The following is a 16031-nucleotide window of genomic DNA, read 5'->3' as shown; positions in this document are numbered from 1 at the left end:
GATTTCTTAATGGGAGGATTAGTGGCTGGTAATGCATCATATGTGTTGGTTTGGAAGTCATTGGTACTAGAAGGTGGTGGGAATTAGGATTGGTACTAGTGAGGTTGGTTGATGGAGAGGCAATGGGTGGATAGTCAAAGAGGAACCAAGATGAGGAATCCTTAGTGTTTGAACTAGGAGTAATGTGTTGATCTTTGTCGTTATGGTAGGGAAAGTGAGATTTATAGAATGTTACATTTCTAGAGATAAATATTTCCCTAAAAGTTAAGTTAGAGAGGATGAATCCCTTTGTCCTATGTTGATAGCCCAAGAAGACACACTTTCTGGCCCTGGGATCAAGCTTGGTCCTATGAGCAGTGAGGGTGGAAGCATAGTAGAGGCAATCAAACACCTTTAAGTTCATAACATCAGGGAGAAAGTTGAGATATCTCTTATTGTAAAAGAGATGATAGAATAATGTCTTAAATGTTTTGTGTATTTGTGGAATTCATTAGAAGCCCCAATATGCAGAATAAATCTAATTAAAGCTAATCTAATTTCTAGATAAATAATAAAGCCAAAAGAAGTTATAGGCGAAATGATGGAATTTTTTTAGATATGAGTAAGAAAAGCCAAAAGAAATGATAGGTGAAATGATGAAAAAAATTTAGATATAAGAGATAAGACAGTGTAGATAGAGATGAAAGAATATTTTCATTATTTAATTGAACTGGATTTTGTTTCAAATTTTAATTTAGATTTTAAAACCCTCACAATACAATATCTCTAAATCAAAAACAGTTTAAATCCAAATGAAATTATTTGGGTGTGAGCATTTCCAATTTTAGCATAACCTGCCAATTATTTGGCCATGTTTTCTTGCTTGATATAGGGATTGGCTAGTATAACTGTATCAGCTTTGATGCGCTCTAAGCACCCTCCACCATGCCCAAGTCAAGTGAACTGCCAAGAAGCATCACCTTCTCAGCTATGGATACTCTACCTTTGTCTCTTACTCACAGCTATTGGCTCAGGAGGCATTAGAGCTTGCGTTGTGCCCTTTTCAGCAGACCAATTTGACATGACAAAAAATGGTGTAGCATCAAGGAATGTAACCTCTTCAATTGGTGAATGATTGTCAGGAATTTGTTTGTGTAATAGTTCAAAAGGTGAATGATTGTCAAGGACAAGGGTAGGTAATTTGTTCATTAGGTGAACATCATATCCCCAAAATAATTTAGGCAAGTTTGCTTGGAAAAGAAGGGATCCAGTTATGTTGAGGATTTGTCTATGCCTTCTTTCGACCAGTGAGTTTTGTTGTGGTGTTTCCATTCAAGAACTCTAGTGCACAATCCCATGTTCAGAGTAGAATGTAGTGATTAACAATTCTGAGCCATTATCAGTATGAATAGCTTTAATTCTTTGGTTAAATTGAGTCTTAACTATCTGATTGAAACTGTGGATCAAGGTTCTTGTTTCACCTTTTGATAGCATGAGAAAAATCCAAGTATGTCTTGTGCAATCATCCACAATAATGAGGAAATATTTGTGACCATGCATAGTAGGGATCCCAAGGGGTCCCCAAATGTCCATATGGACTAGCTGAAAAGCATTTTTAGTGCAAGTGGAACTAAGGGAAAAAGGCAGTTTACATTGCTTAGCAAGATGGCAATAATCACACACCTTATGTTTCTAAATTTTAACATGTGAATGAAGTTTATGCATATGAACAAGAATACTATGAGAAGGGTGGCCTAGTCTATAATTCCAAAAATCAAAAGAATCATCATTAGGCTTATTTAAAATGTTTACAATATGAGTATTATCCATTTGTGGCATAACATTGTTTGTGAGGATGTAGAGGTTATTGTGCCCTTCAGCATGACCAATCATCCTCAATGTAGTCGTATCCTGAATAAAACAAGTGTGTTCATCAAATATGAGCTTGCAGTGGAATGAGCAAGTTAGCCTACAAATGGATATGATGTTATATTTAATGCTTGGCATGTATAGAACATTGTAAAGAGTGACTAATTCAGATAACTTGACAGTGCCAAAATGCTTAGCTATAATAGTTTGATTATTAGGCAATTTGATCCTGATAGGTTTAATGCAAATATAGCTAGAATAATTGGCAAGGTTGTTTGTCACATGATCAGAGGCCCCGCTGTCAAGTATCCAAGATCTATTGTCTAGAAGAGTACCTGATAGATTTGAAATGGTGTTGACCTCTTCTTGAGCAGCATGATCAATCAGATGCTCATGGTTTAAGCTAAGTTGAGCAATTTGCCTTTCTGGTTTAGGACTGTTCTGCTTGGGTTCTAGCCTTGAATTAATTTTACCAACATCCTCATCACTGATTGTGTTGATTGTGCTTACAAGTCCATTCATTGCCATCTTTGATTTGAACTTGAAGTTTGGTGGGAAGCCATGCTTGAAGTAGCATGTCTCAGTAGTATGTCATTCCTTCCCACAAAATATGAAAATCTTGCTTGTTCCATATGATTTGTTAGAAGAGTTTGTGCCACTATGTCCTCCTTGCCTTCTAGGTCCTTTATTGTAGTCCAAGTTTCCTCTTCATGTTCCTCTATTTGACTGATTCCTCCAAGATTGGAATTGATGGTTGATTTCCCATAACCTTGGTTCACTCCTTCTTGTTGTAAAACAAGTGAAAGAACCTTGTTGATGGATGGTAGGAGTTCCATCAATAGTATCTGCCTTCTAATAGTATCATACTGATCATTGAGGCCCTTTAAAAAACAAGTGACATATTCAGACTATCTATACCCTTTGATGATCTTCAATTAGGAACAACTGCATCTAATATTGCAAGAACAACTTGGTATTGGCCTATATGAATCAATCTCGTCCCATGTAGTTTTTAAGTCAGTGAAGAAGCTAGATACATTCCTTTCTTCCTGCTTGATAGAATGGATTTCCTTGAGCAAATCTAAGGTTCTGAAATGATAAGCTTTTGAGTATCTTTCTTTGAGATCCTCCCATAGTTCTTGAGCAACTTCTATGTAAATTATGCTTTGAGCAATTTGTTGTGTGAGTGACCTTGTGATCCATGAGAGAATCATGGTGTTACATCTCTCCCATGAGTCAAAATTTGGGTCAGTTTATTGTGGTGCTTGTATCGATCCATTGACAAATTTAAACTTGTTTTTGAATGATAGGGTCCTCCTTATGGATCTACTCCATGTGTGGTAATTCTTTCCATCTAGTGGTGGTGTGACTAATGCAATCCTAGGATTTTCTCCTAGATGAATATAGTAGGGATTTGTGGGGTTTTGTGAAGAATCTGTAGTCTGCAACTGCTGTTGTTGCTGGCTAGTGTTGGACTCAGCATCCATGGCTGATATAATTTGTAAAAAATAAGAATGGAATCAGAAGAGCTCTCAGATCGAGAGCTCTAATACATTAAAAGAAGATGTAAGATAGATGTGGAAATGTAGAAGATGTAAGAAGAAATGTAATGTATTTTTATTGAATTGAATAGTACAAAGGGCTTATGTTCTTATATACAAGTGGTAGCTTGTGACTCAAGCAATGAATGAGTCAAGAGGAAATAACAAATTCGTAACCACTTTAACTAACTACCTACTTGCTAATAGCCCATGTGCTAAATGTGCCAAAATACTCTACTGATATCCAATCTTCCATAAGTTGGTCTATATGCTGATGCATACAGATGCACCAAGCCTTGGACGTCTCGTTCAGAACAGATGCACCAAGCTTTGGACGTCTCAGTCAGAATGGCTTGCCTGCATCAAGTTGTCTCGATCAGGGTCAAAGTGTCCCTCGGTCAGAATGCCCTGCATATAATTAAACTTGCACCAAAACTAAACAAACCAAACTACAACATAGTGTTAGATAGATTTATTAACTTGATTATTTGTATAACTCTTAGCTCACTCCAATTATTGTGGTGGCTTCTTGCACCGATGCTTGCAAATAGCGTGTGGCAGCTAAATTTAAAAACAAGATGTAGAGAAGTAATTATTTTAGTTAACTATTTTCTTTTATATTTTTTATTTATTTTTTCCATTCTTTATTATATAATAAAGAATGAAAAAACAAATAGAAATAAAAAAATAAAGACCTCATAAAATGAGATAAACCTTTTATTAATTATTTATGCAATAATATAACATAAATTTATTTTGTAATTCTTTTTTTTTAGTTGGGGAGAGATGACTAAGTGGACTAAAGAAGCGGATTGCTAATCCATTGTAAAAAATTTTGTATCCCGAGTTTGAATCTCTCTTTTTCTACAATGCGAGCTTATCTTTTGATATTGTTTCTAGCTTTCTAAAGTAATCAATAGGTTATTAGAGTCGTTGGAAAAACAAAAATTGATTTGTGTTGTAGCTTTTAAAAGAGAACTTGCATCCTTTCGTTTGGAAACTAGCTTTAAGAAAGTTACTTCAAGTAAAGTTCCAAAATCTATAAGAACTTTCAATAATTCATTGATCAACTTTACATTTTACAATTTATCAAATTACATTAATTATATTATTAATAAAATTTATACTAATAATTATTAATTAGTATAAGTGAATAAACATAAAAATAGATAATTATTAGAAATGATTACTAATAATTTTATCGATAGATAATGAAATAAATAATTATAAATTACTAATAAGTTATTCAAATTACTAACAATTATACATTGTTTATTTATCTATGTATTTAATTAATGCGTTTAATAATTATAAATTAATAAATAATTAAAAATAATAATATATAAATATTGTATGTGTTTTTAGTCATTTAATAAATTGTCATTAGTTTCACAGTTAGTTTTATCAAACAAATCTAATTCAATTAGCTACTAACAAAACTATAAGCTTCTAGCTATCGTTATTCATAAAAGTTACAAGCTCACAAATACAGACTATAAGTTAGTTTGTCGAATAGACCCTATATAGCAACAAAAAAGTTGTCAGTATTTTTTGGTATAATTAGGGGTATCATTTGTCCTCTAGGTAAGAAAATAATTTCTTTCAGCCATTGTGGCTATACCTTTCAACAAGTATTACTCTTAGGAATCAACACTTTGGTCTATCTGATGATTTAGTGGAACCTTATATCACTAAATCAACACATTATTGGTTGTCGAAGTATTTAGTAATGGAGAATGTTAACAATTACTATAACATAATTGTTTAAGGAAGATAAAATAGAAAATTTGCTTTAAAATTCTGTTTTCACATATGAGAGATATTGCACTTAGTTTTCCAATGTTAATTTCTTCTTTTTGTATAACTTAAACAATATGATTGAAACAATGTAGTGATATGATCTTTCACGGAACATCACTTATACGACTTAAGAATAGGAAAAATAAAATCCAACATCTTTTATGTCCAACCTAGAAAATATGCTTCAAAGTTGATTATGGATAAGTGAAAATATTAGCACATTTGCTCATATTAAAATTATACCCTCGCTAATTAGATGAACTAATTACACTCATATTCATTTTATTAAAAATAATAATTATTAAAAAAGAAAAAAATAATATTGTGTCTAACAAGAGTTTATCTTACTCTTACGTATCGTTATGTTCATTAAGAAAATTGAAAATTATTTAATGGTTTGGTTTAATAAAGATAATATTTTAATTAATTGATAGATATTAAACCGTAAAGATACTACATTGGTCGTTAACTAACTTCTCTATTTGAGAATAAAAAGAAAGAAATGACATGAGTACTATTAAATCCGAATTTATTTTATTTAAAGCATTGAAAAGAAATTATTTCAACTAACAAATAAAACAACATTGATCATTAAGTGACTTCCAACTTCAAAGAATAAAGGAAGATATTACACGAGGTATAACGAAGTATTAAGTTTCCAAATTAATTTAATTAATCACACAATAAAAATTTTATAATAATTAATTTATTTATTTTTATTATTATTTAATTAATTTTAAATTTACTTTAATATTATAATAATATCATTATTAATTATTAAAATAAAAAGGAAAGAAGGGAATTTATAAATAAAATAATAGACTAACACATGATATCGTTTTCTTTTTCTTGGTTATTAACTTTTCTCCCTTCTTCTCTAATCAATTTGTTTGACTTATTTTTCTTGGATATTTTATGATTGCTTTCTCTACTATTTATAATAAAGAATTTGTAATATTTTTAAATTGTTTCATAGTATCTCATTAAATGAATCACTGACATCTTATTAAATGGTTATTCAAAAAATGATTAATTAAAACAAAAATTGCAACGCAAATAATGATTTTATAACTATTAATTAAGATTCAAATAGTCAAAGAAAATAAAATTGGTTTCATGATATTTTAATAATTTTACAAAGTCCTCACAATTACTATTATTACATAAATGGACAAAAAAAATTATTTAATCGATAATACAAAAAGAAAGACCATAATACATAATCTCAACTTTTTATTTATTATTATTATTATTATTCTCATTAATTTTTATCTATGTATAAATGTATACAATGGTGAAAATAAAATAGGTGTTTGCAAACATTTATTAACAAATCCTTTAATAATGTCGTATTATCATTTAATCTTTCTTACAATGAAGACTAAGAAGCAGGTCTTATATCTACAACAATATTGTGCCATATGGTATGTGGATTCTTCTTTCATGTTTCCTACATAGTTTCAAAAGCATATTTAACTCGTCATAAGTAGTCCAACGAGCCAACGAGCCAACCAACGTGAGAAGAGTAGAAACCATAATGCCTAAGACGAGCCCATCATCACACATTAAGTTAAGCTTATCCCATTAAATATAAATGAAAATTTTCATCTAGGTTTTTTTTACTTTCTCCCATGTTCGAAATGCCTATGGTCAATTTTTTCCTCGCATGAACAAATGGTTAAAATCATATGAGAGAATAAATTTTTTACCTTTTTCTAATTAAAATAAATTTGGGAGCACATATGCTATGCTAAAAAAAAGTGTTACTTGCTATAATCGGTTTCAAAAAAAGTTAATTTAATAGTTTCATAATTATGTATTTTTCTAACCAATCATACGTGGTGATACATTGAATGACACACTTTTTGGGAGAGAAGATGTGCTCCTTTTTAACACATAGAAGTGGTAAAAGGTTAAGGTTCAAGGTGGACTAGCTTTTTAATATAATGTTACCATCAACGATACTATTGAGTAGGGGTGGCAATGTGGGCCGGCCCGGCCCGGCCCAGTCCGCCTTTGGCCCGCCAAAATAAGGGCTGGCCCAGTCCGGACCGTATTATTAGAAGGGCTCAAAATGCCAGCCCAGCCCATATTTTGCAGGGCTGACGGGCTGGCCCGTTTTCCCCCTCCAAAATGTACATAATTAAAATTTTTAGATAAAAAATAATCAACAAACTTGATAAATGTCTTTTAAAACAAAAAATCACAAACATAAGTCTACAATATTACAATAACAACATAACATCTTAGCTTAAAACTTGTAAATTCTAAAGAAGAAACCAACATAGTCTTAAACTTTTAGACTATTAGTTCACAATAAAACTTCTAAGTCATAAATTTCAATTTTTAAATATTAGATGCTCGGTTGGAAGAAGATGTCTCCACTTTTCTATTATTATCACCATCGACGTCTTTGAAAAATGGATGTTAATGGAATAAGAAATGGAGATCAAACAAAACAATTTTAACATAAAATAGAACCTGAGCAGTGAGTAGTGAGCTGAAAAATGGATGCTAAGAGATCCTGAGATCAGTATGCTAAGAGAGCTGGAAAGTGGAAAATATATTTGTAGTTTACTGGTTTATGGCTTTTTGCACAATGCAAGTGTGAAGTGTGAAGTGGTTTGTGGTTTATGCTAAGAGATAAGTAGTTTAATGGTTTGTGGTTTATGCTAAGAGAGCCTGCCAGTTGCCACGCCCCACGCACAGCACAGTGTCACACACTTTAGTTTTTTATTTTCTAACAATGGCCCGGCCCTCCTTGACCCGTCTAAAAAATGGGCTACTAAAACGGGTTGAATATGAGTTTTTGGGCTAAAATCCTTAGCCCGGCCCGCTAAAAATAGCTATCCGAACGGGCTGGCCCGTCGGGCCAAGCCCATATTGCCACCCCTACTATTGAGACCAACCGCGTACTTGATCGCTTTCTTTAAGATATCATAACATTGCTAAAATTATGCAAGCACACTATCAACTACGACATTTGAAATATAAAAAACCTATATCATTGAATCAGATAAATACTATACTATAGAAACCATTCTAGAAGTAGTTACAAAATATGGCTTTCATAATTCAATAAAATGATCGCCAACACTCGAAAATCTTATAAACTATGAGATAAGAAAAAGGGAGAAGATGGTTGAAAATGATTTAGGAGAAGGGGGTAAGAAAAACATAGAGAATACATTCATTTGGTGGGAGTTAGTGTGTACACGTAATCACATAAGTGGGAGTGGATGTTGGTGTCTATGAGTCATACACTCGCATGTGTCGAGTATCAAAACTCCATGTGGTAGGGCTTCTTGCCTCCTCATGAGGGTTTGTGCAGTTGTTAGTCCATGATGGGCACGATGTCTGGAGTCTCCTCCAGGTTGATGAATTGTTGGGCTTCGACATGCAAATCCTCCATATTGTTCATGTTGCCTTTGGCTAGCTCATCTTGAAGAGGCTTGCCTAGAGACCCTTAACAAGAAGGTGCACGACCATATTCGGACTTAGAGTCTGGACCTTCATTGCCTCCTCATTGAAATGATCCTGGTAGGCTCTATGGACTCATTGGGGCTTGCTTGATGCTCACCATGGTGTAGGATGAGCAAGGTTGGGCATTGCTGGCTGTGAAGTGGAGGTTAAACATGCCCGTTAGCGCTTCCCACTAATCAATGTTGTTGTGCTCAAACCATGTGAATCACTATAAGGTTATGCGCTTGAATGTGAGGGGGAATGTTCGATACATGATCGGGTTATAGGCTCCATGGAACAATATGGATGCTTCAAAGTAGTCCAAGTGGTCCTCGGGATCAGTGATGTTGTCATAGTGGTCAATTTTGGTGGGGTGAGCCAGTTGTGTGGATAGATGAGTGGTTTGGTTGGGAGGTTGTTCTTCGTGTAGGGATTGGAATAGGTTGATAGGGCAGGACTCTCCAGTTGACTCGGCTTTGTATTGGTGGAGCTCTTGTATCATCTCCACTTAATGTTGGATGATGTGTTCTTCCCTTTCCAACATCTGGATAAGTTGTTGAGTGGTTGGTTTTGTAGGTATGGAAGTGGTGTTATGGTTTCTACTTGCTTGGTTGAACGATTGTATGTGGGATTGGGGTTTTTGGGATGTTATATTGTGGCCATGGGGTATGTTGGTTGGTGCTGATTCAACATGACTTAGAAGGTTTGCTTGGTTTCTGGTTTTCATCATGGTGTATGAAAGCCACATACGACACTAATGTTCTTTGGTCTTGAGAATGTGGAGTTTGGATGTATGGAAGTTGGTTAGGAATCATGATGCAATACTAAGTGTGACCTATATGGACCATGGTGGACTAGAAGGGGTTTGTGGCCCTATGACAAGGGCATGAGCCAAAAGGGAACTAAATGCCTTAGGATAACTCTTTGGGATGACCCAACATGGTGAGCCAAAGTTAGCCCAAGTTGGTGCCAAGAGGCTCAATTGCATCATGGGTCAAGTTTCTGACTGAGCCATGGAAGGACTATGCCAAGCATTGAGCATAGGCCAAGGCCAGGTGCTGGGCACACAAGCACCAGGCCGAATGCTGAGCATGGGCCAATGCACTGAATCTGACTGAGGCGTAGGGTTGGGTGCATCAGGTGCATGATTTGATCGAGGCATGAAGTTGGGCGTCCAAGCAGGGGCGTTGGGTGCAGCACCAGGTGCTGGGCCAATTTGGCCTGGCCAATGCATCTGACCAAGACATTAGGCGCCTTGCACACGAGACTAGGCTCTGGGCGTGGCACTTAGCCAAGGATAAGGTGCCTGGCACACCCATCAAGTCTTTTGGAATTTTTGCATTAAATTCAAGAAATGAGTGGGCCATCCTTTGTCCCATCTCAAGTGTGTTCAACATAAGTGTTATTTTTATTATTTTATTTTAATTTGAATTTGAATAAGGTGGTAAAGTATGAAGCAAATGGTCTATATTATGTAACCACCACATTAAAAAGTTGTTTAGTGCTTCATTACCGTGCATTAGTGTGTTAATTCACCATGGAGGCTCATTATTTCAAGATTAAGTTGTTGGGAGCAAATAGCACATGGGAAAATCATTATGGCCGAGTTATTCTACTCATGGTCGTTGTCTTCCAAAACATAAATAACCAAAGGGATCCTAGGCTGCCTAGCCTTCATGAGGACAATCAAAGCCGTGTGGAATCAACTCTTGAAGAAGTTAGGCTCAACAATCATTTGCAACTGTGGAGAATTTATGAGGAAGTTATGCCATATTTTCAACATGTGTTCAAATGATTCACTCTTTTGGCCATGGACTTCATAGAAGAATGACATCCAAAGTTTTCAAGCTTTCAATGCCACAATGAAACTGTGGACTCCTATGAATCAACCTTTGAATCCTAAGCTCTTTCTTTATTCCTTTCTATCAATGTAATAACTTAAAGAATAAATGTGTTGAATAAGGCTTGGCCGAATTTAGCCTTGTATAGGATTAGATTCATAGCTCAAAGGTATCCAATGTTGGATCACCTTGAATTAGGACATTAATGTCTTGTCTTATCTATGCTTTCACGTGGAAGCCATGTTGGCTTGCCATCTATATGTATGTGAATTGATGAATGAAATAAAAACCTTGAATTTGATTAAACTTTGGAATTATTTCCTTGTGAGAGCATACTGTCTTCTCCTAATTTTCTTGGCTAAACCAAGATCATATTTCTTATCAAGAAACCAAGTTTCTTGTGGCGAACCACACATTTGGCTTACCAACACCTCCAGTGTTGTGGCACTTACACCACCTCTAATCTATTCCATTTTTTTATCATTACTAATTCATTTTGTTACATAGTTAATTTCATAAGTCACACACCAACCAAGATAGATCGTGTAACAAGAACTTCCAAAAGAGGTTCACATCAAGTAGTATTAGAACTAGTCTCTTGCTTGGTGTCCACATTCATTCTTGGTCGGTGTTGTTTTCTTCTTCCTTCTTCTTACAAAAGTTCCAAAGTCTCAAAATAAAAAATGACCAAACAAAATAGTCCAAAAATCACGGTCAGCGGATTGCACAACACCTGATATGTGTGCTCAACGCAATAGCCACGCCCAGCAGGGGAAGAGCCATGCTCAATGCAAAATATGCATTGAGCATCTAAATCAAAAGAATTTGAAGCTAACTCTCTATAACTCATATGCTCAACGCACAAAATTGTGCTGAGCGGATTGGGTTTTGCACTCAGCGCCTGAAGTCATGCTCAACACTCATTGGTGTGTCCAACCATCGCGCCTAGGCACTTGAAAGTCACACTCAATTCACAGGTGGTGCAATGAGCATAGAATCCAACATCATAAAATTATTTAAAGACTTCCAACCCAAGCCAACAGGTGGTGCAATGAGCACAAATGGTAATCTTCATTTTACTAAGTTTTAGAGATCTTAGCTCACTTAGTTTATATAAACTAAGTGTAAGCATTTTAGGTGTTAATCTATGCTCATGTGATTGGTTATACCACCCCAAGAGTTTTATATTATCCCCAATCTATGATCATTTGTGTTAATCTTAGCTCAGATAGCATAAGCTTGATGTATACACACTGATTCACCATTAATCCATAATGTTTTGGTTATATTTGAGTTATGCATTTACTTTATGTTTGCTTTGAATTTAGCCAACTTTTTGCATGATTATTGAATAAGTTGCTTAGTTTCTTGTATTATTCTAAACTTGCACAACTCAACAAGTTGTATATTTTCTAGCCATAGATTTATATTATTTGCCATCTCATGCATATTACCTATTAGTATATAGACGTAGTGCTAATCTTGTAATATTATATCTCTCAAACTGAATGGCATAGACTACTAGACATAGATGTATCCTTGAAGGTTTATAAAACATTATTTTATGATTATAGTTGCTAGACAAAGAGCTATTTTTGGTAAAGTGTTAATATAGATCAAGACATTGGCGACTAATACAATTGAGGTGTTGTATTTAACTCAACTTGTATGCATGGATTACTAGACATATAGACATAATTTTGCAACTCATATTTCTTAATCTTATAAATTGAAATTGCTAGACATAGGGTTTTGTTGCATAAGTTGCTAACTAACTAAGACATTACCTTTTATTAATTTTGAGGTTATTGTATGGACTAATCATTACTGAATGGATATAAATTAAGAATCAGGTGTGTACAGATAGTTAGTGTGAAATTCAATCCCAGCTCACCCTCTCATTACATTTCAATTTCGAATAGTTTTTGTGTCACCAATACAATCAACTAATATAATCTCACTTAAAACATAAATGAAAAATTGTAAGGCTATAATCTTACAAGTCCTTGTGGATACGACAACCCCTTATTTTTATACATGTTTGCGACACTGAGGTAGTTTTGTACTCCTATTTGTTGGTTAGGAAAATGGTGTCGTTGCTGGGAACTTGCACGTAGATTAGTAGCATAGCAATTACTTTACTGTTTTAAGTTTTTCTGTGTATCTTTTTACTGAATTTTTTGGTCTAATAATCGACCAATATTGCGAGTCTGTTCTCTTTAATTTGAGGTCAGATTCCAATCGATCAACATAGATTTGATTTGATGATCGAACAAACCGCACAAAGGAACAATAGTCTAGCTAAGAAATAGAGGCAACTTGCTCGACTAAGGGAGAAGTAGGAAGTAGATATTAGTTTGGAGTCCATAGCCAAAGAAGCTATGGAAAACGAGCAACAACACCTCAACCCCGGAGCCAGTGGTTTGAGAGGAATGAATCCTTATCATATGCATAATTATAATGTGTCGATGTGTACCCACTTAGGTATGTTCAGCGCCATGAGATAATAATTGGACTTATCCAACTAGTCATGTGTATTCCACTCACTTGACCATGAGAATCCACATTCTCATTTACTCAAGTTTTATAAACTGTGTAGAATGGTCAGTATAACCGAAGAGGAGGAGCACATGGTGGCCCTCCGTATATTTTCGTTTTCGTTGATCGGAAAGGCCAAACAATGGCTCCTTGATAAACAACCTCAAGCAATAACATATTGGGATCAGCTGAGATCTAGGTTCTTGGCACGATTCTTTTCATAAGCCAAGTATATGGAGTCGAAAACGATGATAATGAATTTCTCCTAAACTCCCAATGAAACACTTGGTGAAGCATGAGAGAGATATAAGTTGGTATTGAGGAAGTGTCCAAATCACGGGTTCAATGAAAAGACCCAAATACACTTCTTCCAGCATGGATTACAGCAACACTATCAGCTAATCGTAGATGCTACAAGCAATGGCTCTCTTGCTGATAAGAGCTATGTTGATGTTGTAGGCATAATTGAGGTCACGATCTTAAGTGACCAACAAGGTCTCAATGGTCGAGGTAATCCCTCCAAGAGGGGGGGGGGGTATTATATATGGGCACTTATGATGTAATTTTAGCATAGAACAAAATCCTGACTCTGCAACTTGTAGCGTTAACCAATCAAATGTCAAGTTTGCCACCTCTTAAAATGTTGGTTGAAAGTCCAGATAGTCAACATACTATGTAGTGTGACACCTGCTTTGGGAACCCTGCAAAGGAAGGAACCTTCAGGTAGGACAAATTGCCAAGCAAGCTAGCAAATCAAGCCTAGTACTTCCATATGAAACCTCAAATCAGGTGTTGTAAATGATAAGGGTAATAAAAAGGTAGATGAAGGAAGAAGTGAGAAGAATGAACAAACCATTAAGCATGTCTCATACCCTGATGTCCCAACCAAGCAATGTCGAGAGAGGCAATTCAAGAAATGTCGAGAGAGGCAATTCAAGCAATTTGTGGATATTTTTCACAGATTGAAAATAAAAATAACCTTCTTTGAGGCATTAGAGCAAATGCCCACTTATGCAAAGTTCATGAAGGAACTTCTCACCAAGAAGTGTCGGCTTCCTGATAATGAGACAATGTAGTTAGATGCTAGTTGTAGTGTTATAATTCATAAATTCATCCCTCCTAAGTAAAAAGATCCCGATAGTTTTTGGAGACAATATTAATCTTATGTCTTTATCAATGCTTCGTATAGTATGTAATCTTGATATTAAACTCACTCACATGTCTCTACAACTCGTATATTGTTGTGTGAAGTATCCTCATGGAGTTGTAGAAGACGTTTTGATGAGAGTGGACAAGTTTGTCTTTCTAGATGATTTTATTATCCTTGATATAGATGAGGATATGGATGTGTCTCTCATTCTAGGTAGGTCATTCATGAAGACCGCTAAGGTCATTATAGATGTGAATAATGGGAAGCTGAAAGTGAGGATCTAAGATGAGAAACTCACTTTCGATGTCTTTAAGGCTATGAACCATTCCATTGATAAGGGGTACTATTTTGCTTTGATGTTTTAGATGATGTGTAAAGGAAGCCAATGATGAAGCATATTTGATAGATCCCTTAGATGAGGTCTTGGATAGTAGTTCTATTGAGTCTGAGTATTGCGCATCATTTGATAATGCGGAGATAAGAGTTGATGAGCTAGGTTCAGTTAACAAACCAAAATTGAAACTCTTGCCCGGGCACCTCAAGTATGTAATTTTAGAGGGCTAGGATGAAAATCGATGATCATAATCAGCTCCTTATCAGATAAGGAGGAAGAGTATCTAGTAAAAGTGCTAAAGGCTCATTCCGGAGCCATTGCTGGACCCTTGTCGACTTAAAAGGGATTAGACCAGCTTAATGTATGCACCAAATTTATATGGAAAAGAGGTATAATTTGGTTTCCCAACCCCCAAAGGAGGTTGAATCCCACCATGAAAGAGTTGGTGAGGGTTGAGATAATGAAACTTCTTGATGCTAACATGATATATCCTATATTTGATAGTGCATGGATTAGTCTTGTGCAAGTAATGTCTAAGAAGAGGGATGACAATAGTCCTAATGAGTGAAATGATTTAATCTCAACTCGCACGATTATGAGTTGGATAATGTGTATTGATTACCAAAGGCTTAATAAATCTATCTGGAAGGATCATTTTCCATTACCCTTTATGGATCAAATGTTAGAATGACTTCCTGGACAAGTATTCTATATTTTTTTGGATGGTTATTCTGGATATAAGAAGATCACGGTTGACCCCAAGGATCAAGAGAAAACCACTTTTGGATGCCCTTTTGGTGTCTATGCATACCTGCGCATGCCATTTGGGCTATTAATGTGTCAGCCACATTTCAGAGATGTGTGTTCATTTTCTCGGATCTTGTTGAGAAATGTATTGAAGTCTTTATGGATTATTTTTCTATGAGTCTCCTGTGGTATGTATTTGAAAAACCTCGATATCATACTCAAGAGGTATGTTGAGACCAATACCAGCTAATGTAAAGGAAATTCAAAAATTTCCTTGGACATGTTGGGTTCTATTACACTTCATCAAGGACTTCTCCAAAATTGCTAGGCCCTAAGAAATTTATTGAATAAGGACCGTCCCTTCCATTTTGATGAGGCTTGTCTGAAAGCCTTTGAGGAGCTTAGGTGAATCCTATTTACCGCCACAATTATCGTTGCACCTGATTGGAAAACTGATTTTGAACATATGTGTGATGTGAGCGATTTTACAATTGGGGCAGTACTAGGATAAAGGAATGAAAAGAATTTCCATGTCATCCACTATGTCAGCAAGGTTTTAAATGTTGCACAATGCAATTATGCAACTATTGAAAAAGAATTGTTGGGTATATGGAATTCACTGCTAAAAGTTCTGAAGCTGCCATGTACGCTCTAAGGTAGTAATTTATATCGGTCATGTCATGATAAAATATTTATTGACTAAGCCGGTTTCCAAATTGCAACTGGTCCTCTAGGTCTTGTTGCTTCAAGAGTTTGATTTTGAAATCCAG

The sequence above is a fragment of the Lupinus angustifolius genome, chromosome LG15 (genome assembly GCF_001865875.1).
Source record: "Lupinus angustifolius cultivar Tanjil chromosome LG15, LupAngTanjil_v1.0, whole genome shotgun sequence".
NCBI lineage: Eukaryota > Viridiplantae > Streptophyta > Magnoliopsida > Fabales > Fabaceae > Lupinus > Lupinus angustifolius.
The sequence above is the reverse complement of the archived record's forward strand: the minus strand, read 5'-3'. Positions refer to the sequence as shown.